The sequence below is a fragment of the Rhinolophus sinicus genome, linkage group LG07, assembly GCF_036562045.2.
Source record: "Rhinolophus sinicus isolate RSC01 linkage group LG07, ASM3656204v1, whole genome shotgun sequence".
Classification (NCBI taxonomy): Eukaryota; Metazoa; Chordata; class Mammalia; order Chiroptera; family Rhinolophidae; genus Rhinolophus; species Rhinolophus sinicus.
Genome location: NC_133757.1, coordinates 84989171 through 85000757, shown reverse-complemented (window position 1 = coordinate 85000757; position 11587 = coordinate 84989171). Strand labels below are relative to the sequence as shown.

Below are 11587 nucleotides of genomic sequence, written 5' to 3'. Positions count from 1 at the left end.
AAAAAGTTAGATGACCTGGACTTTTTACCAACAATTCGTGGCTCTTGCATCACGACAATGCACCAGCTCACATAGCACTGTCTGTGAGGGAGTTTTTAGCCAGTAAACAAATAACTGTATTGGAACACCCTCTCTACTCACCTGATCTGGCCCCCAATGACTTCTTTCTCTACCTGAAGATAAAGGAAATATTGAAAGGAAGACATTTTGATGATATTCAGGACATCAAGCATAATACGATGACAGCTCTGATAGCCATTCCAGAAAAAGGGTTCCAAGATTGCTTTGAAGGGTGGACTAGGCACTGGCATAAGTGCATAGCTTCCCAAGGGGAGTACCTTGAAGGTGACCATAGTGATGTTCAACAATGAGATGTGTAGCACTTAGTCTAGGATGAGTTCATGAACTTAATTGTCTGAACTTGTATACCCCGGTCAGGGTACACACACCTATTTTCTTGCTCTGTCAGCTAGGAGCACTAGAAGCAATGACATCCCAGTGGCAATGACAATACCTAGCACCCATATATGTTAGTTTCTAATGCCTTTTCCCTATCAAAGGAACCAGGTCTCCCTGAAGAAATAGTTGATTCTTAGACTGTGGAAGAAAACATAAAGGAAACGTCTCATAAGTGTCAGAATGTAATGCAGTGCTAGAATCAGCAATGACGGGGGAATTCCAAAGCAACACAGGAGCCAACTGGAAAACGTTCCAATGACCAAAGCAAAACACACACACACACACATACACACACACACACACACACCCTGGGCCGGGTACCCAAAAAAAAAGTATACACATGACTTGTATTCATCTTTTGTTATCGGTATATAGAGTATTACAATTTTAATACAGTTTTTTCCTTTCTTAAAATGAGTATACTTCTTTTTGGCACTCTTTGTATATACCTATATATTATATATTAGTATTGGATTATAACCCAAAGTGCAAAATATGTGTGTCCATCCTGATAGAAATAAATGATTGAACAAATAAATGTGGAAGAATAGGCAAATCACCCATGCAGAAGAATTCCAAATAATTTATGCAGATACTCTGTCTTCAAGGATGTGGACCATAAATACCTACTCCTTGAGTGGGGGGCTCTGCATAGTGACTTCCTTCCAAAGAATATAGATATGGATGGAGGAGAACGTAACTTTGCAGTAGAGAAGTCTGATACGCACAACCTCAGCCAGATGAACAAAGTCAGTATCAGCAGTCATAAATCATGTGGTAGTATGTTCTCTTGATGTGATGTGATGAAAATGGCATTCTAGTTCTGTGTTTTGCCTCCCCCAAAACACATAACCCTGGTATAATCATGAGGAACCTTCTGTAAAATACTTGACCAGTACTTAAAACTGTCAAAGTCATCAAAGACAAGGAACATCCTAGAAACTCTCATGGCCAAGAGTAACCTAAGGAGACATGACAAATAAAACTGTCATGGTATCCTAGGTGGGATCCTGAAACAGAAAATGGACATTAATTAAAGCCTAAGGAAATCCAAGTAAATTATGGGCTTTAGTTAATAATGATGTATTAATAATGTATCGATTCGATGCATTAATTGTGGTAAATATACCATACTAATGTTACATGTTAATACTAGAGAAAACTGGTGTGGGGTATGTGGGACTCCTTGTACTCTCTTGGTAATTTATTTGTAAACCTAATATTGTTCTTCAAAACAATGTTTATTTTTAAAAAGTTATGGTATTCTTTTCTCTGACTTTTTAAACATTGTCAGTTTGCTTATCATCTCAGTCTCATCTTCTATTTTTACATAGTTTTATTTTATTTAATTTCCTTTTGAAAGATACCAGATGATATTTAAAATTTCATTCCATTTCCTGTAAGTTTAAAAAGTATGTCCTCCAGACTTCCACTTCCAACCAAAGTGAAATAACAACCAAAATGAAATAACAGGGACTGGATTTATCTTCCTGGTTGAAACAACCAAGAGACAAAAACAGACTACATATGAAATAGTAGCTTTAAGACATTGGACATCATTAATGAGGGACAGTGATCCCAAATGGCAAAGAGATGGGAAACAGAGGAGGTGAGCCCTATAATTGTCCACGCTTACTGTCTTGAGACAGCATCCAACTCCCAGAACAAAGAGGATAGACCAGGTAAAACATATTGACATCTTTTAATTGAGGACACAGAACTGAAAGTCCAGGTAGAACAAGACAGCCTGTGTTTGTAGAACAGTGTACTGGATGAAAGAAAACATCATGGAAAGAGAACATTGGAGATCTCCAAAGGGTCCCACTTCAGTGTTCAGCAGAGGACAGAGCAGCACATGAGAAGGAAAATATTTGACCTGTAGGAAAGAAAATTCAAAAGAATTAGAAGGAACAGTACGGGGTACTTATACTTGACCTGAAAAAGTGCCTGTATCCAATGGCCAGACTAGAAAACTTTATAATTGAGAATTGCATACAATACCCAAAAGGGTTTTGACTCAGTAGTGGGAAATAATTATCACTAGATGAAATGATGTTCTAGTCCTGCCTAGAAAATCTTAATACCAAGATTAAGATCAAACCATTTCCCAAATGCTTAATTGCATCCTAAAACAAAACTCAAGAATCTTTATAGAAATACAAAAATATCCAACAAGGCAAAATTCACAATATCTGGAATTTAATCAAAGATTAGCACGTAAACAAAGAGACAGGGAACTATGACTCATAAAGATTAAAAAAAAAATAGTCAATTGAAACCAGCCCAAACTGACACAGATGTGGAGAATTAGCAGATAAGGACATTAAAAATATTATTATAATTGAATTCTGTATGTTCAAAATGTTAAATGGTGATATGGAATTATTTTTAAAAATCTAAATAAAACCTCTAGAGATGAAAGTTAAAATATGCGAGAGAAAAAAATACATGGATGTGAATAATGGCAGATTAGACATTGCAGAAGAAAAGATTATTAAGCTTCAAGACAAAGCAATAGAAGCTATGAAAATTAAACAAAGAAAAAGCTTAAATGAAAAGAGCATAAATAAGCTGTGGGATATCATTAAACAACCTGTGTATGTAATTAAGTCTCTGAAGGAAAGGAGAGAAATAGAAAATGTTATTCAAAGTAATCGGGGCTGAATGTTTTCCAAATTTGATGAAAAATTTAAACCCATAGCTCCAAGTTTCTAAACAAACCCCAAGCAAAAGAAACATGAAGAAAACTACAGCAATGCATGTCATAATCAAATTGCTCAAAACGAGAGATAAAAAAAAAAAAGCAGACAGAGACACTATGGAAATCAGTATGGAGGGATCTCAAAAAATTGGAAATGGAATTACCTTATGACCCAGCAATTCCACTCCTAGGTATCTATCCAGAGAAATCCAAAACACTAATTTGAAAAAATGTATGCACCCCTATGTTTATTGCAGCACTATTCACAATAGCCAAGACATGGAAACAACCAAAATGCCCATCGGTAGAAGACTGGATCAAGAAACTGGTACATTTATAAATAGAGTATTACGCAGCCATAAAGAAGAATGAAATCTTACCATTTGCAATGATATGGATGGACCTAGAGAACATTATACTAAGTGAAATAAGTCAGACAGAGAAAAATACCATATGATCTCACTTATATGTGGACTCTAAAGAAGAGAATAAATGAACAAACTAATAAGAGACTGTCTCAGAGATACAGAGAAAAAACTGAGGGTTGGTAGATGAGGGGATGGGGGATGACGGAGAAGGTGATGGGATTAGAAAGCATGATCGGTAACCACAAGATTGCCACAGGGATACAAAAGTCAGTTTGGGGAATATAATCAATAATGTAAACATTTTGTAGGGTATCCAATGGACACTTGTCTTATTCGGGAGACCACTTCAGGGATGGTGGAGAAGCCTGATCACTGCAGTGTACACCTGGAGCTGAAGCTGAACAATAATGAATGTCAAATATAATTATATATACATATGTGTGTGTGTATATATATATAAATATGTGTATACATACATATGTATATGTGTGTGTGTGTATATATATATTTGCAAGAAGTGGAGTACAGCATAAGGAATAGAGACAGTAGAAATGTAATAGCTGTATGTGATGTCAGAGGGGTGGTAGATTGGGGGAGGGGGATTATCACTTTGTGAGAGGTATAAATGTCTATTACATTGTTTTGTACACCTGAAACCAATAATAATTAAAAAAATGAAAAAGCAGGCAGAGAAAACCCTGTACACTATGCATAAAGAAACAAAGATAAAGATGAATGATTTCTTGTCAGAAACAATTTAAGTAAGTCAGTGAAGTGACATCTTGAAAATACTGAAAGAAAAAGCTGTCAATCTAGAATTCTCTATCCAGAAAAAAAATCTTTAATAAATGAAGGCAAAATTTTTTTTTCAAATATAAAAGAGATTAAAGAATTCATCATTAGCAGACCAACACTACAAGAAATTATAAAGGAATTCTTTCAGGCAGAAGCAATTATACCAGATGAAAACTTGAGTCTATACAAAGAAATAAAGAAAAATGGAAATATTAATTGCACAGGTAATTATATATGATTTTCATTACCATTTAAATATTGTGCAAAGGTAATTGACTATTTAAACAAAAATAATAACATTGTATTATGAAGTGTGCAACATAAGTATAAATAAAATATATGACAAAAATAGCATAAAGGTCTGGAAGGGAGAGAGCAACCCATTCTAAGTTTATTTTACTATATGGGAAGTGGTGTAATACTTCTTGAAAGTAGCCTGTAATAAGTTAAAAATGTATATTATAAACCCTGAAGCAAATACTAAAATAAACAAATAGAGCTTATAAGCCAATAAGAGAGTTAAAATAGGATTTTTAAAATACTAAAATTATCCAAAAGAAGGCAAAAGAAAGAGCAAAAAGGGAGCACAGAGCAGATAAGATAAATAAAAACCAAATGGGAAGATGATACACTTAAATCTGACCATATTACTACTCACATTAAATGTAAATAGTCCAAACACTCCAATTAAGGGGCAGAGGTTGTCCAACTGGAGTAAAATGTGCTGCTAAGAAGAACACACTTCGAATATAAACACAAAGAGGTTAAAAGTAAAAAGAAGGAAAAGAGATACCACGCTATCACTGAAAAAGAGAACATTGAAGTGGATAGGGTAAAATTAAATGAAGTAGATTTCAAAGGAAAGAATATTATCAGGGATAAAAAAGATAATTTCATAATGATAAAGGGTTCAATTCATTAAGAGGACATAATAATCTTAAATATATATGCACCTAATAACAGAGATTCTAAATGTATGAGGCAAAATCAAATAAATCCGTAATTATAGTTGGAGATTTCTAAACTGTCTCTCAATAATTGATAGAACAAGTATATAGAAAATCAGTCAAGGATGCAAAGGACTTAAACAAAACCATGAACCAACTTAACCTAATTGACATTTATAGGACACTCCACCGAGCAACAGAAAAACACAAACATTAGTTTCAAGTGCACATAGAACATTTTCCAAACTAAAATGTATTCAGGACCACACAACAATTTGAAACGACTGAAGTATTATAAAGTAATTTTTTAATTCAAATGAATTAAATAAGAAATTAATAATTGAAAGGGTTTTGTTGAACAATTCCAAAATATTTGGAAAATAAATAGCATACTTCTAAATAATGCAAGGATTGAAAGAGATCAAAAGAAAAATTAGAAAGTGTCTTTAACTGAATTAAATGAAAATACAGCATATCAAAATATATGGGATTCCACTAAAGCAGATTTTAGAGTAGAATTAGTAGTACTGAGCAAACTAAATTATAAAAGAAGAAAGTTCTCAAGTCAATAATCTCTGCTCAAAACTTAAGAAACTAGAAAAAGAACGAATGAAATCCAAAGTGCACAGAAGAAATGTAGGAATAAAGATCAGAACAGAAATCAATAATATACAAAACAGATAAACATATAAAATCATTAAAAGCCAGATATTTGAGAAAAATCATAAAAAGTTATAATCCTTTAGAGAGACTAGATATAAAGAAAACACATATTATCAAAATAGAAATGAGAAAGGTGATATGACTACAGCATCTACAGATATTAAAAGATAATAAAAGGATAATAAAGAAATATAAGCAACCTCATGTCAATACCTTCATCAATTAGATAAATCCCTTGAAAGACAGCCATCAATGTTTACTCAAAAAGAAATAGAAATGTTTGGAATTGTGGCATAGGAAGCTCCACGGAACTACTCACCAGCAAAACAAGCATAACGGGAGAAAATAACCAATAATTCTCTGAAAATTGTCCTAAGGCTGTATAGCAAGTGAACAGACATTTATTCAAGAACATCTACTAACTCGCAGTAAGAACAGCAAGCATCTTTGGCGCTTGAGCCATGACTCACTTTCTCCTCCCATCCCCTGCACCTCAGATAGAAGTTTCACTTTGTGCATTTGCGGTCAAGGACACAGAACTACTGTTCTCCCAAGTCAAGGGCGGTGGTATCTCCCTGGAAGGAGCAGGTTGCCAGCGTTTCTCATCCTTCCAGTTCCTCGTTATAGAGGTGATATTCCTGACATGTGCAGAGGTTGGGGGATCCCTTCATTTGTCTACTCATTGAGTTGGTGGTGTGATTCCTTTATCCTAAGGCCCATTTATTCCTCTGCTTCTTGTTCCTTCATGTCAGCCACTCTAAGAGGGCTTCTACTGAGGTGTGCTTTCATTGTCTGCTACCTCTAGCCACGCTCTCAGTATGAGTATCTGTTATCAGGTCCTCAGCTCTTTCATCTGGTTCCACAGGCACTAAATCTGAAACCAATTCCTCAAAACTTGTGGCAAGGTGGTGGCTCCCTTCTCTAGGCTCCATCCATCGGTCAGCTTCCCCTAATTGTGCCATGCCACTCGTCCAGCCGCACTGGCACAGAGGACTTGGAGGGAGGACTGTACCAACTCCACAGTCTTCCCAGAAGCACAATAGACACTTGTGTGGGAAAGAGTTATATGCCTGCCAGGTTGCCAGGCATCTATGTAAGCACTTGGAATGTCAGCCATTTAACCCCTAAAACAACTCTGATACTGTTCAAGAATACAAAATGGGACACAAGCAAATTCAGGCTCTGATTTGTTAATTCCAAATGTAACTTTCCCCCCCTTACCTACTTATGTTGTCTGTAATCATTGCAGCAAAATGAAAGGTGTTTTTTTTCTTTTTCTTTTTTTCCAGACCTGAAAACTGGCCCATCCTTTTTGTAAAGCATGTCCAGATATTCAGTAGTGTGTGTGTGTGTGTGTGTGTGTGTGGTGTATGTGTGTGTTCTTAAATTAACCACACTTTGGCTGAAAACTTCACTTCACTTCCTCTGGCTTCTGTAGAGATGAAGAACTGTCTGATGTATTTCTTCACTATGAAAAAAAGAAAAAAAACAGACACTAAACAAACACCCCAAAAAACAAAATCTTTTGTATTTTGTGGTATAGTGAGAGAGTCACTTCAGTTGGGAGAACGTTGAATGTAGTGGGAGAAGCCTTCCTATGTCTTCTGGGCAACCTGGGCAAGGAACTTCACTTCCTATACCTGAGACTCATCCGTTACGTGACGGTATTGGATTAGATGACTCCTAAGTTTCTTCTTGTCTCTAATAGTCAATAATCCCAGTCACCTATGGATCTCCTACAATGTGCACAATCATCGCCCACGTGCAAATGACCATACCCCCCTACTCAGCTTTATGAGTGACCAATATTAGCTTATGGCTTGGATTCTACCTAATGGAATACTTGGAATGAAAGGGAATCTAAACTATTTAGAGATTTGGATTGCTGAAGGGGCTTTCTTGACGTTCTTTTAATATTAGTAAGTAATGACAATTCTAATTAATTCACTGGCATGATTTGCTCCCCAATGAGATCACAGCACAGTGACGCACTGAGCCTGGGAGACTTGCTAACCTCTGGGTTCTTAGAATTTAGTTTTACCTCCTGCTGAGTCACATTTTTCTAATGGCATGAATCACTGTCATTTTAACTCCTCTCCTTTTTTTTCTAATTTCCCTGCTGGAAACACTTCTTGCCTGCATTGAAGGCAAAAGATTGGGGATTTTAACTGGAGAACTGGAAAATTGCTGAATGAGTAGGCAATTAGTTGCTGAAGGATGTGCCAAGTGTCATTGGAAATATAATTTTCCCCAGACTTGCAGGAAGGGATTCAGTTACGTAGAGTGCTTCTCCACAATGGCAATTGGAGCTATCATACTTGCCAGGTCTGTAAATAGGCACCTAAACTTCGCAGTTTTGGATCAAAACCTAAGAGTCTGCATTTTATTGTATTAAGCCTGTTTTCAAATTTAGTTTCAAGTTTTAGTGATTTACTGCTGGATTAGAAATACTGAAAAATTGCCACTTCTTCAACATGTTGTGAAAATCATGTTAGTAATCTCTGTAGACAGATAAATGTGCCCTGAATATTGCACTTTTCTATTTTAGAATTATTGACCATCTATCCTCTTTGGGGGAAAGAAGTAGTAAAAAAGAAAGCTAATGTTCTCTAAATAATTTTAGAGATAAAAATGAGCCTTAGAGATGGTAGCTATCTCATTTTACAGATGAAGAAACCATGGTGATAAGACATTGAATGTCATGTTCAAGGTCACAGAGCTGGTTATTGAATAGAGCCACATCTAGTATCTCTTTAGTCTAGTGCTTTTCTCCCCAAACCACGTGGTCTGCCCAGCAGGCCACTGCCCTCGTGGGCCTGAAAGGTAGGGTTGCCACCAGATTGGGCCTGGAGGACAGAGCACCACACCAAAGGTTATTCTTGAGTCTTAAAATCTAATGGAGTTTCCTCCACTATTTTTCAGACCTGCTTGAAATTCGTGACTTCTTCCTTCTTTCTTATTTCTCCCTTGTGGAATGTGAATGACTATCCTATGCCAGTCCCATGATTGTATTTCAAAAGAAGATAACTTGTTTTCTGGTTATCTTCTGGTTCACAGCGGGATAGGAATTTCGACTCAGGATGAATTATATACCTCGAGTCTCACTCCTATCTGATTGGAATTATATTTAGATAAGATTTTGAACTTCGAGTTGATACTAGAATAGGTTGACTTCTAAGGCTGTTGGAGTAGGGTAAATGTATTCTGCATACAAGAAGAACATGAATTTGGTGGGGGGCAGAAGATTGAGTATTGTGGGTGAAATTGCTTGCTCCCAAATTCCTATGTTAAAGTCCTAACTCCCAGTATTTTATAATGTGACTGTTTGGACAGACAAATATGTGACTTTGAAGAAACAATTAAGGTAAAATTAGGCCATATGGGTGAGCCCTAACCCACTGTGACTTATAATGAGAGAAGATTAGGACACAGATATACACAGAAGGAAGGCCAAGCTGGCATGGGTCTTACAAGGAGGAGGCATCTGTCTACAGGCCAAGGAGAGAGGTCTCAGAAGGGATCACTCTTGCTGACACCTTTCTCTTAGACATCTAGCCTCTAGAGTGTGAGAAAGTAAATTTCTGGTTTTTGAGGCCACCCCGTCTGTGGTACTTCATTATAGTAGTCCTGAGACACTAACCCGTCACCCTTGACTATACAGTCATGTGCCACATAATGACGCTTTGGACTTCATGTCTGATGGTGGTCCCATAAGGTTATGATGGAGCTGAAAAATTCCCATCGCCTAGTGACATCATAGCCGTCTTAATGTTGTAGAGCAACACATGACTCGTGTTTGTGGTGACGCTGGTGTAAACAGACCTACTGTGCTGCAGTTATATAGAAGCATAGCACATCCAGTTACAGTAGTAGGCAATACCGGCCAGGTGTATGGAACTGCACTCAGTGATGGTCACACAGTGACGAAATTGCCAAACAACGCATTTCTCAGCACGTGCCCAGTTGTTAAGTGGCACATGACTGTACTTTCCAAAGCACAATAAGTATCTCCGGGTGATGATGTTTCCCTGCACCTGTTTCCTTATACCGGCTGTTAGAGGCTCCGTGTTACCCATCCCCCACACGTGGAGGATGTGGCTGGAATAACCAGAGGTGTGGAGGGTTAGAGATAGGATAACAGCTTGAACTCCACATTCCCAGATTATTGGTAAAAATAAAACCTTCCTTTATTAAAAATTGTAAAAAAATAAATAAATAAAACCTTCCTTCTTATTAAAAAAAAAAAAAAAAGTGCTTGAATGAGGGAATAACTAAAACCGAGAAGCTGTGCGGTGTTGCTTCCCTGACAGACACTTGGACCTAGTTGGCAATATTCATTCACGAAAGAAATGGTGATTTCATGCTGAGGATATAGCATAACCACATAGAACTAAAAGAACAAAATCTTTTCCTCTACCGTGTCTTGTTTTCAGCCTACATTAGAAGCCACCACCTTCTGCCTGGTTATCCAGTGCCTTGGACATTAGTTTGTATGTTTTAGATACAAAGACTAATTTGCACTCCTTCCATTCTCAGCTCATCTGTTGCATTTTGTGCTTTATTAAGTCTAATGTGAAGCAGACTAAGAATGTTTTTTTTTCTCTGTCCTTCATCAACCCTCCCATCCCACCTTATAATTCCTTTCATTGAATAAGCCATCCCCTGCCTGAGGATCTGAGTGGAAAACAGAGGAATCAGCGACTCAAATTGTTTGCTTCAGCTGGACAATAACTGCAGGACAGATATCCCTGCAGTGCCCAGGAAAGGACCTATGCACTAGGGCTGCTCTTTGGGTCAAAGTTACCTCCAAGCTGGAGAACCTATATTCGCATACCAGTGAGGGGAGCAGCGTTTGCCATCCCAAAATGCCTTTTAGTGTGTGTGTGTGTGTGTGTATGTGTGTGTGTGTGTGTGTGTGAGGGGAATATTGATTCATTTAGGTGGTTATTTTAAAAACACAAAAGACTCAAGAAAAACCATTGACCTTCCCCTTAACTGCCTAAAAGAATTTAGATGGAGGCCTGCTCCGGGAAGGGAGCTATCATCACAGATAAGTACAGTTTAATAGGAACTTGTGTGATAGACAGGGAAGACCCTGGCCAGGCCCTTTTGTTCAGAGTCCTCTCAGTGTCCCATTGTTAAAGATGGGCCATCTCCTGATGAGTTGCCTTCTAGCCCTTTGAGTCCCAAACCACACCCCTTCCCCACTTTCTCCTCAGCACAAGGTGGCATATAAGCCCTAACTACCCAATTTGTCCTTGGGTCCTATATTCTTATAGAACCCCTCTATGTACATACATAATACACTTGGTTATTTTCTCCTGTTAATCTATCTCATGTCAAATTTATTATTAGACAAGACAGAAGAACTAAGGGAAAATTTCTCCTCCCCCATACTGGTTAGACTTTTGCATTCAACAGTGAAGATGCTACCTAAATAAAAATGATGTTCAGGAAGGAAAAGCAGGAGTGGGTAGGGCCTTCCAGGGAAGGAGCCAGTGGCTTAGACAGCACGTTCTCAAGTGAGTCGCTGGACTGGCCTTCTCATCCAACTCCTGCCCCTTTGCGACTGCCTTTTGAGTTTTTACAGGCAACAGGGGAAGCTTCCAGCAAAATTTTAAATGAAACATTTCTTTCTTTTCCTCTGTCAGATA

General features: G+C 37.5%; 1 long non-coding RNA gene across 1 annotated transcript; it reads right to left on the bottom strand.

The window, feature by feature from the left end:
• Nucleotides 1-953: 953 nt before the first annotated feature.
• LOC109436454 (uncharacterized) lies at nucleotides 954-6907 on the bottom strand. Its single transcript, XR_002136113.2, has 3 exons — nucleotides 6253-6907; nucleotides 2096-2335; nucleotides 954-1421 (listed from the first exon to the last, which is right to left on the bottom strand). It is a non-coding gene; the product is annotated as an uncharacterized LOC109436454 (long non-coding RNA).
• Between the last annotated feature and the right edge of the window lie 4680 nt (nucleotides 6908-11587).